The sequence below is a fragment of the Melanotaenia boesemani genome, chromosome 18 (assembly GCF_017639745.1).
Source record: "Melanotaenia boesemani isolate fMelBoe1 chromosome 18, fMelBoe1.pri, whole genome shotgun sequence".
Classification (NCBI taxonomy): Eukaryota; Metazoa; Chordata; class Actinopteri; order Atheriniformes; family Melanotaeniidae; genus Melanotaenia; species Melanotaenia boesemani.
In genome coordinates this window covers 33392002-33411032 of record NC_055699.1, presented here as the reverse complement: position 1 = coordinate 33411032, position 19031 = coordinate 33392002, and positions in this window count along the sequence as shown.

The following is a 19031-nucleotide window of genomic DNA, read 5'->3' as shown; positions in this document are numbered from 1 at the left end:
AAATTAGGTGTGTTGGAGTTCGAGATCCCTGCTTTAGCACTTTAATACATATGTAGCCCACCAATAACATTATTCTGGTGTGGGCCCTGAGCTCTTTAAATATATGAAATGGATGTGTACTATAAAGTAGTAAAATGCTGTTTCTAGTCTCTTTAATATGTTCAGGCTAACCCCTCAGTTTATTCCACAATAATCAAACACTTTTACCATTACACAGTTAACATTGGCAGGTCTGTTTAGTCTTTTGTTCTTTTACATGTACGTACACTGAATTAATTAAATACCTGAGCAGTTAGTCTCTATACCTCAGTATCATTCAAAAGGAAAATGAAATAAACACACAGAAATGAACTTAGAGAACTCTAACTTGTATTTCAAACAATTAATTAAATGCAAAATAAACTGACCACTCTGTCATTTTCAGTTTGAAATGGACTACAAAAACTAAGAATGTCAAGTGGGCCCACTCACCAAACACACTCAACTAAAGCCAGCATATGATTTACACATATATCAGAAGAGAAAAATAAACTAAACGGTGCAGGCCTGAAGCCCAAAACTTTATGGCGGGTTGAAGCAAAATGAGTACCTCCAATTGTTGAAACTCTCTAGTACCAGAGAAGAAGCTGGAAATGATGCTCCGTGCAGACTTTAAACTCCAAACTTAGTCATTATCTGGTCGTGCGACAGCGGTTCTGTTTTTGTGTGTCCACTTCGAAAGAGTTGAAAAATGCCTTATGGAAGCTGAGTTAGCTTCTGGCGGCTAACAGTCCCACACTGGACTAGTGCTGGCTAACACGCTGCAGGACTGACGAGAAGAGAGTCCAGAACACTGGCTACAGATAATGGAGATAAACTCTCAGACAGGTTTTGTCATAAAATCCTCTCCCTTGCTTCTGCTTTGTCTCCACTCTTTCTTCGTCTCTCTCTTTCCCTCTCCTTCTGTCCACCAATCAACAAACCACAAAGGTGTCACTCACTCAGCACTTCCTATTACCAAATCTTTCACAGTAAAATAGCATATATAGCCATGAACTTTCAAAATAAAACAAATGACTTAAAATCATGAATTTCAGTTCTCCTTTTAAATCATTTAACACATTTACAGTTTTTTAATTATGTAAACATGACAGCAGGAACAATTTATAGTAAATGTTTTTGACTCTTCTCTGTTTTTAACCCACATACTTTTTAAATTACCATTCAACATTATGTAGCCGGATGAAAAGAGGGTTCGGAGTGGACACCAGGGGGTGCTGCGTATGCTTAGGCATATAAACCGGTGGGTGCTTACCCAGACAGGAAGTGAAGTAGGGAAAAAACCGGAAGAGAACGCTAGGGATTATGTGGGACACGCATGTCCTGAGATGAGCAGCAGACGTTCGGTCAAAGGTAAATATGTCCCTTATTCTAGTTTTTTTGGTTCATGATAATCGGGATATTTACGTGTAAATATCGTATGCGGAGATGTAGCGTTGGATGCGAGTTTCCTGATAAATCGTTCAAGCTACCTCGGCATGCTAGCGTTCTGTACATGCCGTAGGAAGAATGTTTCGGTGTTTTCTGTTGCAAAACCATGTTCGGTTATTTATAAAATGTTTACTTTTTTACTGTACAGACTTGTATGAACCTGTGTGTTGGTGCGACCTGTGAGTGTGGGTTGATACGGACATTTTCATGTCATGAGTATCCTGTTTACACTGCTGTCTTTTATTTCTGGTTTCAGCATTGTGTGTGTTGTACCGGATACTAATCTGTGGTCATGTTTGTTTTATATACAGGGACTGTTAACAGTTGTTCATTTAGTAACTCATTTCTTTAAGGCTCATCTGCCTATTCATGTTTCCAAGTGTTCTTACCCCAATCTTACATGCCTCAGTTGTTCACGCTGTGAATACACCAGCGACACCAGTTTAGGAGGAGTTAATTACCTCCTTGTTAGGGGAAAATATATTCAAGAGTGTAATGCCTGTTATTCCAAATATTTTTAACGCTGCCCACATTATGTCTGGTTTTATTTATTTCTTTTCCACATTTCTGTTGGGTACTCGGAGAATAAAGATCCCACGAAACATTAACTGTGTCTAGTGTGGAGCTTTTGCGCCAGCGGCGACAACTACAAGACAACATTTTGTACCTGGTTACACAGATCTGCTTGCACTGCTGTGAGAACATCCCAGAGATACAGGTGGATACCTCCACGACCTGATGGAATCATTCACTGACTGACAGAGAATACAGTTTGAGAGACTAAAGGCTTGTGTCTGAGTGAATGGTCAGCAGCCATAAACACAAGCTAATGCGTCATCTTATATAAATATATTTTTCTAGCATGTATGAAATCCTAATTCACCATTTTACCAATATTTGAAAGGTGACCAGGTGGTAAGTATACTAAAATTTTGTACTCATATAAAATTGGCATGGAAAATGGCACACTGTAAATGAAGTGAGTACACACACATAAAAGTCAGCGTCACACCGAGATGGACAGCCGTAATTCTTCACAGCTTCAAGGAAGAGCTCCAGAGCTGTAGATGCCTTGTTGTTGTTAGCTGTGTTCAGGTACAGGATCTACGAGAACACATTTTGAATTTACAGACACTGAAGTTGGTTCCAGGTTAAAATTGTTGCCATTCCTGCTTACGCTAAGTTTCAGTGACTTGAAGAATAACAACACTAAAGAAATGAAAGAAGACACAAACCTTTCTTGAAAAGCCATCAACACCACCAAACATTACAATCCCGTATCTGTACAGTTATAGACAGACACACATAGACAGACAGACGGAGGACTGCTAACATTGTAATCAATTTGGTATATGCACATAGGTATACAGGACTGCATCAGGGTGTTCTAGATTTAGACGTCTACTGTATATTAAGCTCACCTGATTAATTTGTGGTTTGTGTCGATGTGTACAAGAGACAGAGGACCAGGAACACTGTATGTCCTTCTGACAACGCAACCAAGATTTGCCGTCCTCTCAAGTATTCCTACACTGTCTACCTGATGCATGGAATCCCATCCTCAGGTCCACTCTGTGGTCCACTGCCCTCAGACGTCCTTTCACCATTCTGTGACCTACAGGAAGACATATTTTAAACAAGATGGCAGAACAATACATCTGAAATTTATGTAAATTGACAGTGCAGTGTTTAAGTCAAACAATATGACACACTTAAATTGAGACCAATTTTATACAACTCTATTACATGGTGCAGCTTAGAAAATAGCCTTAACAACCCTTCGTCACTGTATTAAGAATAACAAAGCTAAAAAACAGGAAAAGCTGTAACAGAAGTTTACTGTATATTATTTTTTAAAAACAAAATGTTAGTAAAGAAACACATATTGTATATTTCAAGTGGTACCAGAATTAATTAAGTTCAGTTAACCCACCGATAGTTTAGATGGAAAGTTTAGATGAGCTGAAAGGGAGAGGATAAGTCATTGTGCTTGTAGTGATGAACTCCACATTGTCAAGGTCCAACGGCTGGTGCTGACAAGCCTGTTCCAGTCTGTTTTGTAGTTGTTCTAGGACCTGTTTTCCTAAATCCACCTGATAAATAGAAAATGCAGTTATTGATCTACTGATATAACGGGAAATATGTTGCATGCAGCGTGAACTGTATAAATGCAATTACACAGATATTAGTATATTCATGGTAATGCATTTGCAATGCAACAGTTTACTGAAAATAAAATAATAAACTGAGACCAGCTTTAATTTACATGTGCAACATGTGCAAACAACTTAAATCAACTTACCAAGGAGTCAGAGGAGGCATCCATATTGGATAGAAACACACCAGAATCCTCTGGGTCTACAGTTACCTATGAAACCAAACAATGAACAAGTGCATGTCTGTCCTGTGTAAGGTATTCTGACAATGTAATACTTCCTCACAGGAGGAGCAGGAAGAGGATAATGAGGAGAAGCCTCTGTACTGGGATACATACAGACGGAGTAGATCTTCGCTACTAGGAGTGTCACGTTTTTTTTTTCCCTTACAGCACAGAGGCCTATGCTATTTTTAGACTAGTCTAGTCTTATTAGTGATGCAATTTCCAATATTCTTGTGTAATGTATCATATTAGGCACTAATGGTCAAATTTAAATAATTTATTTACAATATCAAAGGTAACAATCTTGTTCTCAGTCAAGTTGAAAACGACAAAAACAAAATAACAATAACAAAAATGAGAAGTCAGAGAGGGTGCCTGCCATGTAGTGACTCTTTTTTGATTTCAGCAGTGTGCATACTTACTAAAATAACAATATGCAACAAAACAAAATAAATAAATAAATATCAACAATGTAACAGCCTTGTTCAAAGTCATGGAACAGTTAGGACTTTTATACAGTTCACTGTGGTGCAAAACATCCTATATGTGGTGACAATCCAGCTGCATTTGAGGCATTGATAATGTTTTTGGCATTACCTGTGGTCACAGGGATGGTTGTATTTTGCCTGTAAGTTTCCATTCTAGTACAGCTTCCTTTAGCACATCTGCCAAATTATCACTTTGTGTGTGTTTCATATATGGGGTGAGTTTGAAAGGACTGGACTTTCAATCTCCCAATCGTAGTGACGTAGTGTGCTGTAATGGTGATGTACACTCTCAGTTGCTCTTGAGGTCCAACTATCTGTTGTTAAGGCAATTAACTGTGGGTGCTGCAAGACCCCCCAAAACTTTTCCTTTAACGTCTTCATACATGGTGGGCAACACTTTTGTGTGAGGTGCAACCGGCTGGGGATATTGTAGCGTGGCTCAAGTACACTAATTAAATGTCTTGAATCCGGCGTTTTCCACCACCGAATAAGGTGCAGGTCTCTGCTGCTATAAATAGCACTAAAGCGTTAGTTATAGCTTTTGTGCTAGCTGAGGTCTGTGGCAGTTTAATTGCAAATGAGGATGGAATAGTTGGCTGGACCAGTGATGATGTTTTCCCAGCTGTCAAATCTACATCTTTGTGATGACGGCGAATGTGTCCTGCCATGTTTGTAGTGTTTCCCCGTGACTGGGTATGGTACGTGCACGTAGCATATCTTGCACACTGTGGTCTTCATGTCAACAGCGCAAACGTTGTTGGCATAACTCACCGGGAACGCAAAATATTTCCACACTGGTGATCTAAGAGAAGCAGGAGCGGGTTCAAGTTCCGGAGCCGCGTCTCCCTTATCTGCACTTGCCATGGTGCCATAAACTGCGGCGTGTACTACGCAGCTAACTGGTGACTAACCTGCTGCCTTGTAATGTGTTTTTACCTCTTTGCACACCTCCCGGGTGGACGGGGGGATTGTCTATCCTTTCTTCCATTTCGAGGCTCGAGACCATGAAGTAATTTCGATCGATTACAATGAAAAATCGACATCATGACACCCCTACTCACTACTGTCTGAATCCCGCTTCTGGAACACAATCCTGATCCTAATTCAATGGTTTACCAATAGCTTGTTATCAAATTCTACACAAGCCCCGTAATGACCCTTTGATTTAAGATAAAATTCCATAACCTGCAGAAAACGACCGTACACTCTAAAAATAATACAGCATATTACTCAATTCAATTAGTGTAACATTTTTACACTAAAAAGTATTGAGTTCAATTCGAAGTTCTCCAATCTGTTATAACAAACATGAGTAATGAGTAAATCTAAGTAATTTGACTTGGTACAAATACCATATAAATTGAGTAAATATAACTGAAATACTATGTAAACCATATAAAAAAAAAAATGATTAGAAAAGACTAAAGAAACTGAGTAAATATAATTGAAAACATCTGTAGGAGATACTTGCAAATTTGCTAATTATTTAGTAAATAAATTTGCTGTACTGACTGATTTTTAAAACTCATTTCACTCCATGCTGTATTTTAGGATATTCATACAAACATGACCAAGATCTTGCAAAACATTAAACTTTATTTTAAACATTTTCCCACAGAAAATGATATTTTTCCAATATATGCACAAACCTAACACATAAGAGTGCATTTCAATAACTCATTTTCAAAATACCTGGCTAAGCAACTTCTCCACAAGAACAGGAGCTGTATCAACAGAGGGGCTGAGCTGTTTTTCCTCTGAACCAACCAATATTTAACTCATCAACATGTCTGTCTGTCTTACCACTCAAGTTATGTAGACACAATCTACAGCAGCACATTTAAATCTGTTAACAAGAAAAGCAATTCAGGATAACCCAGATCAAAAGCCTCTGAACTAAAATGCTTCTTGCCAAATGGCCATGAAAAAAAAAAAAAAAAGAAATCAAACATGCATATGAATGCAAGGGGTAATCTTCACACCAAACACTGATGACTAGTAGCTGGGCCTATCACAATCTGTGACACAAAAGCATTTCCACAGCATATTTGGCTTCATATTTAGATATGCTTTTTTAAACACCTGTATTCCTCACAATTACAGAAACTGAAAATACAGAAACTACACTAAACATTTAAATAACTTCTGGTGAAACTGCCTCAAAATTCTTGACTCAAAACTCAAAAATCACCTCATGCCTCACAGGGACGATCAAAGAAAAAAAGAAAAAGCATTTTGTGCAAAATGTAAATGTCCAATGAAAAAAACATCAGACCATGGAATCAGTCAGACAAAACCTGGAGGTGGTTTGATGAAATGAAACCATGGAATGTCCACGTTTCTGTCCAGAACAACCTCACTAATTACTGAGCGTAGAGTCAGTTTTTTGCCTTTCACGCATTGTTCAGGTATGTTGGGTATGAGTCTCATCTCTGCTCATCTACCCCACAGACAACTATATCATTACATTGTTTTTAAGTCGTTGCACCTTTGTTGACAGGTTTTCAGCATCCACTTCAACGAGCATCTTTTGAAATACTTCAAAAATGTATTTCAGAGTTTGGGGGTATTTGAGGTCCAAGGCATAAGTTAGTCCAAGGAAGTAGCAGCAGGCTCTGCTGAGATCCCCAAGGTGGTTGAGTACGATGGAACCCTCAATGACGATTCCTACATCCCTGACTTGTCCATCTTCATTACGCACAAGGTACAGAGCCATCGCCTCTGCTGCCAGCTCTTCTTCCACATTGATGGCTGAATCACCAAAATTCTGTAGACATTGTAAAGGAAATTGTTTATAGCAGGCAGGACGCCACCAACATAAAAAAAAATAAAACCTAACTACATAAATCAGCTACACAAACATGTGGTAAGTTGTCTATTATTTTAACTAGCATATATGTCAAATTTGAATGATGTGAACAGACACATGCAAATAACAACAATAATATTTATACTGACATCACCACTAATTAAGCTATCCGTGCACATTCTCATTCATCCGGGTCATAACTGGACTTGGCAGTATGTCTGTTTATGCCACAATGTAGTTAGGGGCTATAAACTAGGTGAGGCATTATAATAGTAAACAGCATGCAGGTAAGACATAGGTGATGACTAGCAGCAGGTGTATGAGAGGGGCAAAAATAGTTTTTTGACTATGTCAGTCTGGCAGTTTTTTGTAAACCAATAGAAACTATTGAAATCAAACATTATCTCTGAAGAAAAATCCTCTCTGCAGATAACATCTGTTAAGTGGCACTATATAAATAAAAAATTATTTAAACTGAACATCAGGCCAATATGGAATTACTTTCAATTTAGATAATATTTGGTGTATTAGGTTTGCAAAATCCAAACTGATTTGGATATATGCAACAAGACTAATGTTGTAGTGTGTCCAATAGACCCAAAAAGTCCAAGTGGCAATTATTAGTTGTTATAGCTGACTATGTACTCAGCAGAAACACTTTCAAATTTACAGATTGCTGTAGGGAGAATACTGAAAGTCATCTATTGCACTCACCTCAAACTCCTTAATCACGGCATCCACATCTTCACCGAGGTGATCAATGAGACATCGGATTACAACTTCTCTGGTTTTTTCTATGGGAATTCCAATCTGTTAAGGAGAAAGTGTATTTAAACCGCTGACAAGATTCAGCAGTCACTCTCCTCAGTCCACATTTTGGCCTCTTGAAATATAACAGATTTGACTACAGTGAAAAAATTAAACAAAATTTATTCAAGCAGTTGGTAAAACATTGCAATTTCTATTAAACTTCTGTGGAGAGTGTATGTTGCATATGAAGAAGACAGACTGTTAGAGAAGATTGAGAAACACTGGTGGAATAAAAGCTGCATGAGGCATATGATCTTGTGTTAAATGTAAGAGTACAGAAGAGTCAGTTATCTGAAAATTAAATTCGGTTAATAAGGGAAAAGAGTGATGAAGGAAAGAAGCATCTCAACAGAGGAGTAATATGAAATACCTGGAGTAGAATATTCATTTCTGTGCGATGTCTCTCTCCAGCAGCACATTTCTTGGCTTGGAAGATGGCAAGAAGTTTAGGGTGTAGTGGTCTAACATGAACATGAATTTGGCCTCAAGTTTTACAGTAGTAATTCAATGGAACTCAGCGTTGACCTGAAAAACAGAAAAAGACAAAAAAAGACAGGGCCCAATTTACAAACTTATATTTAAACAATACAATTTCTGAATTTCAGCCTCTTCTGCTTAAGGTGTATTTGTGTTAAACCGTGTTGGAAAAATGTGATTTTCTCACCTGTGACACGTCGAACAAGGCAGACCACCTTTCCTTAATCTCTTTGATGCTCAGTTGAAGACTAACAACATCCTGTCTTCGATGAGCAAACGTGTTGGACATCAATTCATTGATGGTTGCCCTCTCTTTCTTCTTTAATTCAGACCGAATTTCAAGCCGCTGTTGCTCTTGGTGTTCACTGCTTTCTCCTGAAGGATAATTTGGGAGATACATCACTTCCCCTTTGCGTGCTTTTTTAACATTTTTGGCTGGTTTCCTTTCACCAGGACGCTTGTTTTTGAGAGAATTGCATGTAACTTCAGGAAATCCAAGATTTCTTAACTTGGACCTATAATTCCCCATCTTGTATTTTAGGCTGTACATCCATCCAATCCTTCTGTTGCGACTTCCAGGTTCAGTGAGACATGGGTATTTTTGGACTAAGGCTTCTGCAACCTGTCCAACCTGAAGGCCTGTGGGATAGGCAGTGTAACTGTACATGTAATCTGCCAGCCCTTCCATTATTTCAGACTTGACCTGGGGGTTGTTGAGGACAGTTCCATTTTTCAAAAACTGTTCATTCGCATTCCTCAATACTGCCTCTGTTTCAACTGAAAAACTCGGAATTTCAATTTCCCTTGGCCAAAATGCCCTTTCAGGACTTAATATGACGTGCTTGTGATGACACTGATGATGTGCCATCTGACTGGTAGTCTGCAGAATAGAGGATGATTGTGAAGACAGTGTTTTTGAAGTCAAACTAGAGGTGTCACTCACACTATCTGCCACATTTTCAGTCTCTGGTGTTGCCAATGAGAGCACTATGGATGGAATAATGACCACCTTGATTGTCCCTTTATGTTTAACCTCTTTAGTAGAATGAATTGTGAAGAAATCCCTAAAGTCCTCGTCAAAGTAATGGAGGGTCAATTTCTCACGGATCTGGAAAGTGTCCTTCACAGTCTTATGCAGTTGTTCCACTGTGTCTGGTATCCCTGATGACAGTGTGAGCATCTCACTGTGATGATCTATAATCACCTTCACAACGACAGGGTCCATCTGTTTAAAAAAATTCACAACTGGAAATCAGAGTAGGATTGCTGTACAGTTGATGCTTTTAGCTTTTTCACCTACTACTGGACAATAATGTGTCTTTTTAAACTGACCATGCATTTCCCTCCCACACAGTATGCTGCCAAAGGGTATGTATCACTAAGTTGCTGTATGTGCAGCAGAGTCACCTTCCCAGAGTGCTCCAAAACAAACCCCTAAAATGTTCATAATACCAACTGTTTAGCAACTTAACTATGAAATTAAGATCACTGTCTACAATCACAATTTGTGAAATTTCCACAAAATCAGGTAGACCACCAGTAGATCCATGAGGTAAAATCATCCCAACTGAGTATTTGGCTCCATGATATGACAGTGCATTTGTCAGCTCCACTGTGGTTTGTGTTGGATAAACTTTTTTAAAGGACTCCTGTATTTCCTCATGCAGCAATGCCATTGGAATACTAGTTACTTTACTCACACATAATGCAGGTTTCAAAGCATCAGCCTGTAAATGATATGACATCATCATTTGGTGCTTTGTGGTGAGACTGAGTAGAATATTTCTGAAACTGTTTGTGTCTAACAATACGCTTAAAAAAATTATGCTTTGCCTCGAAGAGCATAGTCCAAACACAAACCAAAGGTCCAAAGCATTTTATCATATCTGGATAATGTTCCAAGAAATGGAACTTAGGAGTTAACTTGAAGTCAGGAAAGACTTCCAACAGTCTATGGCCATGTTCAGATATCAATGTATCGAGATAACTTATACTGTCCTCAGTATGAATAGGGGATACCACAAGTTCAGATATAACTTTTAATGTCATGAGAACTTGCCATGCGGGATCACTGAATGGCACCTTTGTACCAATTATAAATGATAATAATCTCAGTAGTGTCCAATTCTCGTGTGCGTTTCCACCAATAGATCTACGAGAAGAAAGATTTAGTGGGATGGGTTGGGGGCGGTTAGTTTTATCAGTCCAATTATATGGAAACTCAGTAATTAAATTGTTGTAATTGTAATAGAGTGAAATACTGCTTTTTACAAACAAGTTAAAACAAAGTGCCAACTCCAAAGGTATTATTCCTTCCAAGAGGTCGTGGAGTACATCTGGTAGGTACCCTGTCACAAAACTGAAATGCTTCAATTTTTCTGTTAAGGGACAAACCTTCTTTACACCGTAACAAAGTTGCAGATCAGGGTTTTCCTTTACAGACGGAACATGTAAAGTATAATTCTCCTTTGTTCTTGGTGGAAAAAAAACAGAATGCACCTCTTTTTGCTGGTAGTCTGAATGGTCCCCAATACAAAATCTACATATGTAATGGCCAGTAAAACTTTCCACCAGGCCACTCAAAGAATGAGCACCAAGATTATCTGCTCAAACACAAAAAACTGTTCCTCTGATATTTTTGCCACTGGCAGGAAAAAAAAAAATGCCTTCTTCCTCTAATGTAATAAGATCCTTCAAGAGAGGCTCCATGATAGTTTCATAGCCATATTTCTTGACATCATTGGCTTTGCAAAGAAGTGCCAAATGAATTGATGTTAATTGGGATCTCAATTCTGATCTGCAAGTACCCAATACACGGCTGTCACTTTATGTTTTTTCCGTGAGGTTCCAAGAGGATTACATATTTTAAAATCATCCACATAAAGTATAAGTGAAATTCTTAGCTCTTCATCCGTGTGAAACGCATTTAACTTAAAATATTTGCCATCTCGAAAGGATGAAAGCTGCGACGCGCTGCCTGAATATCTTGTGAGTATTTTACTTACATCTTTATTGTTTAATAGTTGCTGTAAGGATTGTAGAATGGGTACATATTGAAAAGAACAACTGTCCAGTGGATCAAATATATATTCAACTGGCTCAATAAAATGGAAGTTTTCTTTAAAGTATTTCCTCCTCTTATACTGAGAATGAAAAGGACCATCAGGACCAAAAGCTTTAGTTAAAGGATCACAGAGTTGTAATTTTTCAACTAACTCACTGGTAACAGTTTCATCAACAGTGCAGTTATTCTGTGTCAAAATGTCTCTCACTAAATTTGGAATGTACTGCAATGATGATGCACAAATAAACTGGAGCTGTTCCACCAAGTCATCTAAACATTTACCTGTGACATTATAAATGCTTTCTAACTTCAACAAGAGAGAACCAATTACTTCCACAAATGCACTTGTATGTGCTTCGCAATCCAAAGCTACAGTAGTATTCAATTCCACATTACCAACTGATTCCACTGATGAAAAATGGGTTTCATTCTGTTGAACACTGGTAGAAATAGGAATTTTTACAATGACATCAGTCTTCAGGTCATCACATGAGTAAGGTTTGTGCTTTCGACTTCTGTGGGTAGCATAGGTGCCATATATGTTTGTTTTGAACTCACAACCATCAAACATACACACTATTGTTTCTAGTCTTTTCAGATGAGAGTTAATATGTTGAAAATAATCTTTTGTATTTGGAAAGCAAGAGTCACAAATTTTACATTTAAAAGCTATTACATCTCCTTGATTTTCAGTTTCCTCTGATTTGTGAGCTCTATACAAGTGTGTACGCAAGCCACCCCAAGTTTGAAAGGAACACGGACAGTTCAAATGAATACAAGGCAGAAAATGTCCACGACCAAAATGTCCATGTTTAAGTCGATAGTGTTTAAGTCCCCCCTTTGATGATGCAACAAATTTGCAGAGCTTACACTGCCATTCCATACACTTTTACCTTACTGAGGTTTAAATTGGATGCACAAGTGGATCACAGGGTGGAGATTATGCCGTGAGTCTCACTTTTCCCTTGGTGATCTGTGTTCAAGTGTGGCCTGCTGCCCTTTGCTGCTCATCCTCTCTGTATCTTTCTCCTTTGCCATTCATGTGGCTCTGACACTCATTCTGTAGGGACAACATATAACATCAATATTCCCATAATAAATTTTGGAATAAATGTAGGCAATGCTTTGTTATATTAAACAGAAACAGCTTACCTCCCCTCTTTTCTTAATCTGTTGTTTCCCATGCTGAAAAGCAAATTTTGAAAACATATTGAATGCATTATAAAACCATCAAGCTTATGACATTTCTTTCTATAACAACCTAATTCACTATGAATTGCATGCTTTTATATCTAGCTGAATACATTCAGGCACATGGCAACTCATTTTTTTAATTTGCTTGTTTGTGTTGAATCTCAATTACTTACAACTGAATTTTTATCGTATTGTTTACAGATTATAAGTATTGTTTACCTTCCATACATGCCGATAAGGCACATTACATTAAAAACAGAAAGAAAAGAGACCCGAGACACTTCACTCCTGTGTCTCTTCTACCGAAACCACCTGGTCCAGGTAGGGCTGGACGATATGGCCAAAACTTTTATCACAATATATTTCTTAATTTCGGTCAATACGATATAATTCAGGTATCAATATAAACAATATAAAAGCCTCCGAAAAACTGCCAAAAATGCCCACAACAGATACTGTAAAACTAAAAATTATTTAGCCAAGTCTATGAAACTCCTCCAGTATAACATTTTAGAAATAAAAACTGTACAATAAATTAATGTTCACCTTTTATTTGTATTTAGCAAGGCTAAATTAACCTTCAAACAAAGAAATTTTAAATCACCATCAAAAGGTCAAATAAAACTTTTAACTTAATATCTTTAACTTTAAACTACAATACAGGCTTATTATGTTATTCTCAGCGACACTGAGCCAAACCACTTCCGTACCATCGAGTTATTCTTTACTCTCTTATCAACTAATTCGTTTGCTTTCTCTTCGCTTGTAGAAGCTTGTTCAGTCACGTTTTCATTACGGTCATGAGCACTCATTTTGTAGCTAAAACTAGCAGCGTTGGAGGTTAGCCTAGCCTAGCCTTCTACCTCGCGCTGAGCACAGCCACCTGCTGCTGGGCTTGGTCGGACTCATAGGACGGGCTCCGTGTCTGTGGTGTACGCCATCACTTACGTAGCGAATTTCTGTTCAGCTTGAATTACTGACCGGCTTGAACGCCAGTCAGTGAAACGCTGTAATCATATACTGTATGTATATCAGAATATCAGAAATGTGTTCAAAACTCATATCACCGTTATTGAGTAAAAGTATTTTGCGATATATATTGATATTGAATTATTGTCCAGCCCTAGGTCCAGGTGGACAGGACTCAGTAGGCGTTGATCACTTTAAATTACATATGTCCTCCTGCTATATCCTGTTTAAGTTTTAAAGCAGTCTAGAGTTCTCAACGGGCCCACAAATTACGACCACACTCGACCCGTGGGTGCCAATATCCGGACCTGACGCGGTTTGACTCTCCAGTCCTCACTCACAACCCGCACCTAGCCAAAAAACAAAAACAACGCGGTGCAACAGTGCACCCTCGTTATTTTTGGTGCCAGTCGACACGGCACCTTTTGAAAGGTTCGACTCTATCCCACGGGTCGAGTGGAGTTGGGTCGGGCCTGCCCGGCGCCTCGAGTACTCTTAACACGGTCGGAAACCTGTGAGAAGCTAGTCTGTGAACCATCGTCATTAATGGGTGCTATGGCTAACTTGGCAGGGTGAAAGGTTTTAGGTTTTATTCCCAAAACTGCCTCCACCTTAAAATGTGCAACAACATGTTGCAATTACACACATTAAATGTTCGAGGCGAGCTACACGATGTGTCAAAGAAGGACTAATATCAAATAGTGTAGGCTAAGTCTTGAGTCTTTAAGATGCTAACAAGACATAACGTCGCTAATGTAATGCTTGTCAACTGACATTTCATGCTCATGTCTGGATTCTTTAACTAATGAGGCTTATAAGAAATGATAAATATGTTCAAAATTACTTACCACCGAGTCAGGTTTAAATTCAAGCCGCTGTGCCTGCCAAGCCTGCCGCCATCCTGTTCAGAACGTTCCACAACCGTTAAAATGGTGACGCTTTATGTCAGTTACGCTCTGTTGACTTGATTTTTTTAAGTTGTTAAGTTAGGTCTCAAATAAAATTGAGTTAAATTCTATATTAATTGCACTTATTAAAACTAATTGCTGTTCGTAGTGTATTCTCAAAAATATTGTTGAAACATACAGTGATTATTATCCATATTTAAATCATGTAATCTGTCAGTCAAATCATAATTTATTTCAAAGAAATAAACTTAATTTGCATGTGTATACTTCAAACAAAGGTTCCTGTTTGAGGAAGTTCAGCAGTTTTATCAAGCATACACACCTATATATTTCTGTGAAATTTACTTGGCCCTTGAATAATTTTTTTGAGTGTAGACGACTGGATTTAGTAATTGCTGATTAATCAGCTTTCTTATTGTGAGGCTAATGTAAACCGGAACAGCTGATCTTCATTTAAGAAAAAAAATATATAGGCCACAGTTCTTAACTAAGAAGATACACAAGGGCAACTCTGTTGGAGCGATACTAAAACAACTGAATGCTTCAATAAACTTGTGACATAAAATATGAACTTTTATTTCAACTATATTTAAAATTGTAACCCACTGGCGTAACAGACGTACTCGCACCTTCATCCATTGTTGAAACTCTGCTCCCCTTTTAGAGTCTGCAGCGGTGCAGAAGGACAGGAAGCCATCTGCGCTCTGATTGGACAGTTTGATTTGTCGCCATCCAATCAGATAGAAGTGTAAAGATACAGACATAATTCGCAACCACAACTTCAGAGGCTCGCACACAACTTTGTGCTTTGCATCTATGAACAGGGTTTTCGCAAAAGAACTTTATTTTTTTCTCCACAAATACAAATCTTTTTTACAACCACCCAAACAACTTTTCTGCACACTTGCACACAATTTTTCAGGCAGATTGTTTTTACAGGGTGACAAGCTTGATTTACAGATGCAAACTCAGAAATTATGTGTAAGCATTCATTTACAACTGCAAAATCTTTATGACTTAATATTGAGCCCTTATGTATGGACTTCTGAAAAAAGTATGCAAAGGTCTTCCCTAGGCTGTGGCTATGAGGGTACTTGCTGGTCCTGCCACCAGTGCACTAGTGGAGAGGGTGTTCAGTCATGGAGGCATTATAATGCACCCTCACAGAGCCAGGCTTAGTGCAAGTACACTGTCAAGCTTGACCTTTTTGAAACGAAGTGAGTCAGTTGTATGAACTTTTCCTGTTACGTAGGGCACCTAGAAGTTGAATTATGCTGTGGTTGATCCGGTGCATTAAGAGACAACCAGTTTTATCTTGTACAGTTGTTGATGTTAATGTTTTATTTTAGTTATTGTTAATTGGGGAATTTAAATTGACTAGATTTTTTTTCTAGAAGAAGTTAATGGTTGATTGTCGGACTGATCACTGAGGACGACAACATGGACTACTATATATATATATATATATATATATATATATATATATATATATATATATATGTATATATATATATATATATGTATATATATAAATTTATATATATAGAATAAAATAGAATAGAAATACTTTATTAATCCCTTTGTAGAGTCCTCAGGGAAATTTGGGTACCAGCAGCAATACAACACCAACAGTAAAGCAGGATAAGTACAAGATATAATATATACAGGTATAAAGCAAAATAGAGGCAATAAGGTGCAAGAAAAGCACAAATAGAATGCAATAAATTACAATAAGATAAGTTAAATAAAACAATATAAACAAGCATTGCACACAGTAGAGTTGGTACAGATTCCCAGTTCACTATTGCACGTATAAGTTATTACAACTGTTTGTATGGGTTATTGTGCATGTGTTGTATCAGGCGGACTGCACACCTCCCTCTCCCCCCTCCTTCTCCCCCTCCTGCCTAATGCAGAGTTGTACAGTTTGATGGCTCGGGGAACAAAGGAGTCTCTGAGCCGGTTGGTCCTACTCTTGGGGAGGAGCAGCTTGTTACTGGTCAGGCTTCTCTGTGCACTGATGACAGTGTGCAGAGGGTGACTGGCATCATTCACAATAGCCAGTAGTTTTTTTAGTGTTCTCCTCCCTGCCACTGTCACCAGGGAGTCCAGCTTCATGCCAACCACAGAGCCCGCCCGCCTGATGAGTTTTTCCAGCCTGTTAGCACACCTTTTTGTCATGTTACCCCCCCAGCAGACAACAGCATAAAAAAGCGTACTAGCTACCACAGACTGATAGAACATACACAGGAGTTTCCTGCAGATGTTAAAAGATCTCAGTCTTCGCAGGAAGTACAGACGGCTTTGGCCCTTCTTGTACAGGTGATCTGTACAGCATGTCCAGTCCAGCTTGTTATCCAGCCACAACCCGAGGTACCTGTAGTTGTCTACAATCTCCACCTTATCGTCCCTGATAGTCACTGGACGTGGTTGTGGGCTGGACTTCCTGAAGTCAATAACCAGCTCCTTAGTCTTTGAGGTGTTAAGCTGGAGATGGTTCATCTGACTCCAGGAGACAAAGTCACTGACCAGATTCCTGTACTTGTCCTCTCCATCATCCCTGATACACCCCACGATGGCTGTGTCGTCTGCAAACTTCTGGATGTGACACAGCTCTGAGTTGTAACAGAAGTCTGAGGTGTAGAGTGTGAAGAGGAGGGGGGCCAGCACCGTCCCCTGGGGTGCTCCTGTGCTGCTAATAATAGTGTCAGATGTGATGTCCTTTAGCCTGACGTACTGCGGTCTCTCTGTGAGGTAGTTACCAATCCAGGACACCAAGCAGGGGTCCACCTGCATCTCCCTCAGTTTGTCCAGAAACATCAGGGGCTGGATTGTGTTGAAGGCACTTGAAAAATCCAAGAAGAGGATCCTCACTGTGCCCCTCCCCTTACCATGGGTGGAGCTTCCTCAGTTCACCCCTCACCTGTTCTGCTGTTATGTGTGGAGTGTGTTGAGATGGGGGGAGGGGTAAAGGTTGACAGGGGGGCTGCACAGGGGATGAAGTCAGGGAGGTTGTGTACTGCAGTGGGGGAGGGGGGACAGTGGGCTGGTCAAAGCGGTTAAAGAAGATGTTCAGCCTGTTCCACTGTCCCCCCCGCTGTTATGGCCTTTGATCTGAAGCCTCTGATGGTGTTGACACCATCCCAGACCTCCTTCATACGGCTCTCACTCAGTTTATCCTCCACCTTCCTTCTGTAGGTGTCCCTCGCCACCTTCAGGCATTGTTTCACCTCCCGCTGTGCTAATTGCATTTCCTCCCTGTCATGGTTCATGAAAGCCACCTTCTTCCTGTTGAGGGCAGCTTTGACATCTTGTGTTATCCAAGGTTTGTTATTTGGATAACAACGGACAGTCTTATTGGGGGAGACTACGTCCAGCGAGAAGTTGATGTAGTCCGTCAGACAGTGAGTCTGCTCCTCTATAGGCGCTTTCCGACTGTAAGAACCTTTTGCAGTTCCTATAACCTTTTCAGGAACCAGGCCGTTTTTTCGCGCATTCCGACATATAGGAACTAGGGACCAGGGCCCCCAGTTCCTATAACCATTTTAGCTCCTGCTCCGAGGCAGGGTCTGAGCGGGGTTCTATAGGAACCCTCATGACGTAGGTGTTTGGTGACTGGTAGCTACTCCCCTTGCCAGATTTCCGCATTTTGTGTCCCCGCCACATTTAAAAAACACGGTTGCACATACGGACAAAAACAACAACAGAGCAAGCGATAAATGGACCGACAAGGAGGTCGAAGCTCTTCTGACTGTCTACGCCACAGAGGATTTTCAGAGAGGTTTTGAAGGTTTGCAGCAAAATATAAAAATATTCCTGGCGATCAGCTCTCAGTCAGAGAACGCGGGATAACGGGAAGCAGCGCACGTAGAAAATTCACACAAGACTACAAATAAATTAAGAACCACGACAACCGGGGCGGGACGAACCGAAAAAACAGTAAATTCTACAGCTTGTACCACCGACATGTTTACTCGGTCAACGCCGCAGCAAATGACTCCTGCGTGCGGCAGGAAAAGCCAGTGTGATATGCAGAGCATATACACACATGTAAATAGTTATTTTTGCTCTGCTGTACCTATTCATTATAAAAAATAAATGACTTTGTAAAGAGTCTGAAGTTTTCAGTTTGTGTCTGTTAGATGTGCTCTGGCCACATCTATAAAATATTAGCTAATAAAAATATTGAGTTTTTTTTTTAACTTATCACAGCTATGAAATATTAAATAATCCATCTTTGGTCGCTACATTTTAAGTCTTATCCTGGGTGTAAATTACATTAGTTTATCAACTTTATAATATGCTCCATATCACAGAACGAAGTTTATCATGTTTAACCAAGATCTGGCATCAAATTACACACCTGTAAACATTTCACCACCCTTTTTATATTTTTACCTTCATCTACGCTAAATCTGTGTGACTATGTCCTCATAATTCTAAACCATAACTCAGTCACAAC